This window comes from Vigna umbellata, chromosome 5 (assembly GCF_029865625.1).
Source record: "Vigna umbellata cultivar VRB3 chromosome 5, Vumbellata_1.0, whole genome shotgun sequence".
Classification (NCBI taxonomy): Eukaryota; Viridiplantae; Streptophyta; class Magnoliopsida; order Fabales; family Fabaceae; genus Vigna; species Vigna umbellata.
The window spans coordinates 50,300,411-50,308,165 of NC_142169.1; positions in this window are offsets into that span (position 1 = coordinate 50,300,411).

The window sequence follows — 7,755 nt, forward strand, 5'->3', positions numbered from 1 at the left end:
ATGAATGCAAGATTTGAACAACTATAGTTAAACATGGGTGACCACTTTGATACTATTGATGCTCGAGTTGAGCATGTGGAGCACGACCTTGACTATCTGCGTCGTCATTTTGGTCCACATGGTGGATCATCTTCCTAGATACATTTCAATGTTATTGTACTCTTGTTTTGTTTTTATTTAAGGTTCTTGCTTTTGTAATGCATTTTGAATTCAATAAAAGACTACAAATTTCATTTATGATTTTGCCTTATGATTTTACTTTCTTTGTTCTATTTAGATTAAATTAGTTACTCTTCCTACACATAACAATAGATCACAATGTCATCAACAACAATGTGTGCTTACAAATATTCAAATCATTACACATCTCCCATGCTTGACCTAGCGTCTCCTCCATGCCTTGTCTAAAAGAAGAAATCTCTTGCTTCCCTTTGTTGATTTTGGATTGTGGGAAGTGCTTGTTTAGAAACTTTGAAACCACGGCTTCTCACTCAGTAAAACTATCTTTCGGGAAACAATTCAACCATAGCTTAGCATTCCCTCCCAATGAGAAAGGAAACAAGCTTAGCTTTATTGCATCATCCGGCACACCATTGATCGTCACAGTGTATCAAATCTCATTGAATGTGGTTAGATGCTCATATGGACTTTCATGTGATAGCCCATTAAATTGTTTACTCTTCACCAATTGTATCCACGCCGGTTTCACCTCCATATTTGTAGCATTGACCCTCGGCCTAGCAATGCTATTAAAGTGATGAGGGCCAACAACATTAGAGTAATCCGCTAGAGTACGTCAACCATTGTTCTCTCCGGCCATCTCTTCAGTACTCTGGTTAGATCTTTGTGGTGAGGGTTGTAGAAGTGTTTCTGAAGAAGGAAATAATTCTCTAGAAGTTCGGATCCTCCTTCTCCTTCTACTTTCATCGAACCCTTCAAGAGAGGTTCTAAAATTTTCTTGCTCCTAGTTCGAATTGTATCCTGCATACACAAAAACACAAAACCCAAGAAACAATTGTTAGCACAAAAGCATAGAAAACATAAACTAAAAAGATAAAAAGATAAAACAAAAGGATAAAAAGATAAAAAATCAAGTCAAAGCTAATCAATAATCACACAAATAGAATAGTTAAACCACGAGTCCCCGGCAACGGCGCCAAAAACTTGTTAACACTCGGCAAGTATACCGAATCGTATTAAGTAATAATAAAATGGTAAGACCAAGTATCGTTTCTCAAAGGACTCACGGCCTAAACAGTTATGTGACTTCTTGATTAAATTAGACTTGTAAACAAAAGCTTTTAGGTTTAGATGCAAATATTGAAAAATAAATATGAATGCCTGTATTGATCAATTGGATTGAAAGATGCAAAAGTGATTGATGTAAAATATGAATGATTATGTTGTTGGGGTTTCCGACTCATCCTATCCACTCTCATGTATTCAGGAATTCATCTTTCTTCATTAATGTTAATGCCACTTTCTAATTTACCTTAAACCCGATGTCTCGGTGAAGAAAGCTTACTCCTAATCACTAGTTTACAATGTCTTGTCTCCCTAGCAATTATTCATGCATTACATTCGCATAGAAGCTTAAAGGCAACCAATACTCCTATCCTTATGTCTAGGTAATATTGCTCTTGGGAGAATTTCCTCAGTTCTAGATGTACCTATATGTGTCCATATAGATAACATCAATGATCATGCAATTGAATGAGTTAAAAAAAGCATGCATAGAGTATAGAAGAAAAACCCTAACAATTAATGAAGCAAAGCATATAAAATATTAAACCAATTCAATACATGAGAGTTTCAAAGGATTACATCAGTTACCCCAACAACAATGGAGGTTTAGTTCATCATAGACATGGTGAAACTAGATGAAAAAAAATGAAAGAATGAAAGATAGAACCCTAGAATTTGAATAAAGGAGCTTCCGCATCCAAAATCCTCCTCCAAGGGGTGAAGAAAGTGTGATTTCGCCTCTTTCTGTCCAAAGATACTAACCCTAAGTCGACTAAACCCTTATATAGTTTATTAAGAATTACAGAAAATAGGCCCAAGCCCAATTAAATGACGCTCAGCGGCACTTTTTCCGTTCAGCGGTAAGTCTGGCTTTTCAAGAAGAAGCTCAACTACAGTTTTAGCCTTCAGCGGTGACTGCGGTGCTTCAGAACGCCGCTCAACAGTAAAAGTTGCGCTCAGCGATGAATGCGACTCTTCTTTTGTGCACTTTTACTTCCTTTCTTGAGTCCAGGTCCTTAGTACTTCAAATTCTTTCATCTAATTCATCTTAATTCCTGCCATAACAATGAAAATCAAGCATAAAAACCCATCCACTCTCTTATTTCCAAAATTTAAGTAAAACCATGATTCCAAGTTAGTTCTAAGTCATAAAGGTTGTTTTTAATGTCAAAATTAAGTATAAAAATAACGGTTTTTCAACCGTTATCACATTCTAGTAGGTTTGAGTTCCAAACCTTCAATTCTTTTGAACATAGCAAGCGACATCAAATTAATGCTCGCTCCCAAATCAATAAATGTTCTTCCAACTTCCAATTCTCCGATGGTACATGGAATAGTGAAGCTTCCTAGATCTTTAAACTTAGAAGGTAATTTTTGTATGATTGCACTGCAATTACCTTGCACTTCAATGGTCTCCTTCTCAATGTATTTTCTTTTCTTTGTAAGGAGCTCCTTCAAAAATTTTGCATATGACGACATCTGTTGCAATGCTTCAGAGAAAGGTATAGTAATCTCCAGGTTTTTAAACATCTACATGAACCACTCAAGCTGTTTTTCTTTCTCCTTCCTTAAATAGATCTTTGGATAAGGAAGTGGTTGTTCAACATATTTTTCTTTTTTTCTCTCTTCTACCTCTTCTTTCTTTTTTTCTCCCTCAATCCTCTCTTTCCACTTAAGTGTTTCTTTCTCACTCCCATTTTCTTTCTCTTTTCTCTCTATTTTTTTCTCATCTAACACTCTGCCACTTCTAGTAACAATGGTCTTACACTCTTTCCTAAGATTACTTTTTGCATTCCTCTCACAAATCTCCACCTTATTGACCAATTGCCCAATATGCATTTTCATACTTTTAAATGCAACCTCCACATTCTTACAATAAGATACGCTCATCTTCATGAATTGCTGGAAAGTTTCCTCAAGCTTTGTGGTTTTTTTAGATGGAGTAGGTTGTTGTTGCCATTTTAGCTGTTGCCACTAAAGCAGTGAAGCATTATGTATCTCTTGTGGCAATAGAGAAAGTTTCTTCGTCACTTCTTCCAACTGTTATGTGATAATTTTGTTTTGTGCAAGCAAGGCATCTTGAGATTGCAAAATGTAACATCCCAGATTATATAGTAGCATATAATATAGTAAGTCCACATTATAATAAAGGAGAACAGTGAGAGTAAACTGTAAATAAAGTTAAGCTTACAGTCATCCCAAAACGAGTCAGAATTTAAAACTTAAAGCAAATGGAGTATTTCAAAAGGGGGTAGAAATCACAGGGAAAATCCATAACAATTGAATAATTCGAAATGCAAGAAACACACTAAGAGAACCCTAAGGAGACTAAGCAACAACATCGTCTTCCTCTAAAGCCTGCTCCAATGGCACCTCATCCACCTCTGCTCACATCCAAGTGGATGATCATTGCAAAAGAAAAGCATACCCAAGCAACACAAACACACAAGCAAGGGTGAGCTAGAGATAAAATCATGTTATAGCAATCACACACAATATACAAATAAATACAGATATACTAGACTATACAAACTTGACTTGTTGCACTTAAACTTGACTCGTCTGGACTAGAATGATTGTCGAGCTATGGCAGGTTATGCAATCATGGTGGCCTCTACTGCTTTGCAAAGTCATTGCCAATGGGTTTCACCCTACCACACTCACGAGATTAGTCCGTTATCACTCACCTTGGGCCGTACTGGAAGCACCCAAGACTAGGACCTCCTGCTACTCCTCACCACATCGATCGATCCTCTCTACTTGAAAATGAAAGACCATTGGAGCGTCAAGAAAACCCCCAAGACTGAGCTACCATGCAAATTATTCTAAAAATTAACGGCACCACAATGAATTTTCTCCTTGAAGATCATGGAATTACGTTCAACCCTATAGGGCACCACCATGGGAGTTTGAGATCCATGGAATTACGTCCATTAACCATACTTGTTGCACTTACACCAATCACAACTTTGTTTCATACATACTTCCAAACTATAATTCACACACAATACAACATACTCTCAATCATGTTGCAAAATCAAGCCACCCAAATCAGTTATATAGACATATATACACCCTGGCAGTCAAACAACATCAAACAGCTCAAACAGATGAGGAAAAATGTGAAACTCACTAAATCAGGTCGCACAGCGCACCAAGGTGCAAGGCAAGACAGCAAAAATTCGCACAGCGCACCACCCTTGGTGCGCTGAGCGAATTTTCCTGACGGAGGGAGTGTTTTTCAGCTAAAATTCGCATAGCGCACCACCCTTGATGCCTTGGGCGAAATTTAGTTGTCCCCCTTCTGTTGAGGTGGAGCTCCTCTTTCACTATGCATCTCTTTGTCATTAGTAGCCATGTTGTCTATCAGTTCAAAAGCTTCCTCTATAGTCTTACATTTAATATTACCTCCAATTGAGGCATCTAGCATCAATTTAGTTTGTGAACCAAGACCTCCAAGGAAAAGAATGACTAATGTTGCTTCATCAAAGCCATGAGTGGGCGTCTTTCTCAACAAGCTCTTGTATCTATCCCATGCTTGACATAGCATCTCCTCCATGCCTTGTTTGAAAGAAGAAATTTCTTGCTTCCCTTTGTTGATTTTGGAATGTGGGAAGTATTTATTAGAAACTTTGAAACCACGGATTCCCACTCAGTAAAGCTATCCTCCGGGAAAGAATTTAACCATAGCTTAGCATTGCCTCCCAATGAGAAAGGAAACAAACTAAGCTTTATACCGTCATCCGACACACCATTAATCTTCATAGTGTTGCAAATCACGTTGAATGTGGTTAGATGTTCATATGGACTTTCATGTGATAGTCCATTAAATTGGTTGCTCTTCACCAATTGTATCAACTCCAGTTTCACCTCCATGTTTGCAGCATTGACCCTCGGCCTAACAATGTTGTTAAGGTGATGAGGGCCAACAACAGTGGTGTAATCCGCTAGAGTACGCCTACCATTATTTTCTCCAGCCATCTCTTCAGTACTCTGGTTAGATCTTTGTGGTGAGGGTTGTAGAAGTTTCTCCGGAGAAGGAAATAATTCTCTAGATGTTCGGATTCTCCTTCTCCGTCTACTCTCATCCAATCCTTCAAGAAGAGGTTCCGAAGTTTTCTTGCTTCTAGTTCGAATTGTATCTTGCATACACAAGAAAACAAAACCCTAGAAACAATTGTTAGCACAAAAAGATAAAACGATAAAAAAAATAAAAAGACAAAAAAGACAAAAAGATAAAGAAAAAGATAAAAAAATCAAGTCAAAGTTAATCAATAATCACACAAATAGAATAGTTAAACCACGAGTCCCCAACAGCGACGCCAAAAACTTGTTAACACTCCGACAAGTGTACCGAATCGTATCAAGTAATAATAAATGGTAAGACCAAGTATCGTTTCCTAAGAGACTCAAGCCCTAAACAGTTATGTGATTTATTGATTAAATAAGACTTGTAAACAAAATTGTTGTGTTTATAATACGGAAAGTAATTGATGTAAAATATGGAATGATTATGTTGTTGGGGTTTCCGACTGATCCTATCCACTCTGATGTATTTATGAATTCATCTTCATTAATGTTAATGCCACTTTCTAATTTACCTTAAACCCGATGTCTCGGTGAAGAAAGCCTAATCCTAATTACTAGTTCACAATGTCTTGTCTCCCTAGCAATTAATCATGGATTACATTCGCATAGAAGCTTAAAGGCAACCGATCCTCCTATTCCTATGTCTAGGTAATATTGCTTCCGGGAGAATTTCCGCAATTCTAGATTTTCTCATATGTGTCCATAGTGACAAAATCAATAATCATGCAATTGAATGAGTTAAACAAAGCATGCATAGAGTATAGAGGAAAAACCCTAACAATTAATTAAGTAAAGCATATATAATCAAGAATCAATTCAATACATGAGAGTTTCAAAGGATTACATTGTTTCCCCAACAACAATGGAGGTTTAGTTCACCATAGACATGGTGAAACTAGATGAAAATAATGAAAAGAACGAAAGATAGAACCCTAAAAGTTGAAGATCGGAGCTTCTGCATCCAAAATCCTCCTCCAAGGGGTGAAAGGAGTGTATTTTCGCCTCTTTCTGTCCAAAGATACCAACCCTAGGTAGACTAAACCCTTATATAGTTTATTAAAAATACAAAAAATTGGCCCAAGCCCAAGTTAATAGCGTTGAGCGGTAAAATGGCGCTGAGCGGTGAGTGCGGCACCCAGAATCAGCCCTCAGCGATGACGCTTAAGCGCGAGACAATGTAGTCAACAAGCAAGCTTGGCGCTCAGCAGTGCAATGGCACTGAGCGGTGACTACGATACTTGAAGTTGTGCACTGTTCCTTCCTTTCCTGAGTCCAACTCCTTGCTATTTCTACTTCTTTCATCCAATGCTTCTAAATTCCTCCCAAAACAAGGAAAACCAAGCATAAAACCCATCCAACTCTCTTATTTCCACAACTTAAGCAAAAACATGATTTCAAGCTAGATTCTAAGTCATAAAGGTTGTTATTGATGTCAAAATTAAGTATAAAAATAACAATTTTTCAACTGTTATCAATCTCAATACGTTACAAATCATCAAATTATTAACAACCGCATTATGAGAATCCAAAATCACCAGCATATAACCACATAATTATTTCGTCAAGTAACCAATTCACACCCAGACTCACTCAATCATTCACCAACTCATACCCTAATTTTTTTGAAACCACTAACTATATATTGAATCACCATCGGGCTACTCACATACCTCATAAGGTCGAGTGTCACCTCCTAGCACACTTATACCCTAATTTGTTTGAAACAGCTAACTATACATTGAATCATCATCGAGCTACTCACATACCTCCTAAGGTTGAGTGTCACCTCCCACCATTCTCTTAAAGAGCTTCATCAGGCTGGTACACCTTATGACACCATTACACCACGACATTTCCAACCACTCTATGGAAGGCTTCACCGGCAAGTAACCCACTTTCCACCACTCTCTTAGAGTTTTACCGAGCAAGTATATCACTTCCCACCACTCTCGTAGCGCTTCACCAGACAAGTATACACTTTCCACCACTCTCTTGGAGCTTCACCGAACAAGTATACACCCCTCACCACGCTACCCTCAAAGAGCTTCACCGAGAAAGTACAAGGGCTACTTTCACCACTCTTCCAAAGTCATTCAACATTCAAACACTATAGCCATAATTTAAAATCACACCTAACATCATAACATCAATCCGAAAACTATTTCAAACAGACACATATCAGCATGTTATCTCAATCACACTACAAAACTCTACAATTTCTTGTAAAATAATACATCCCCACAGGTAAAATTAATTTAGTCGCATACGCAATATCATTATAAAATCTAAACCATCATTTCATTAAGACTATGGGCCCCACGCTAAATCTTCTTCACTAATTCATTTCATGCACCTGATTATGTTAAACATGCAAAACCATTTGGTTTCTCTTACCTCTACAACAACATATTACATTACGTG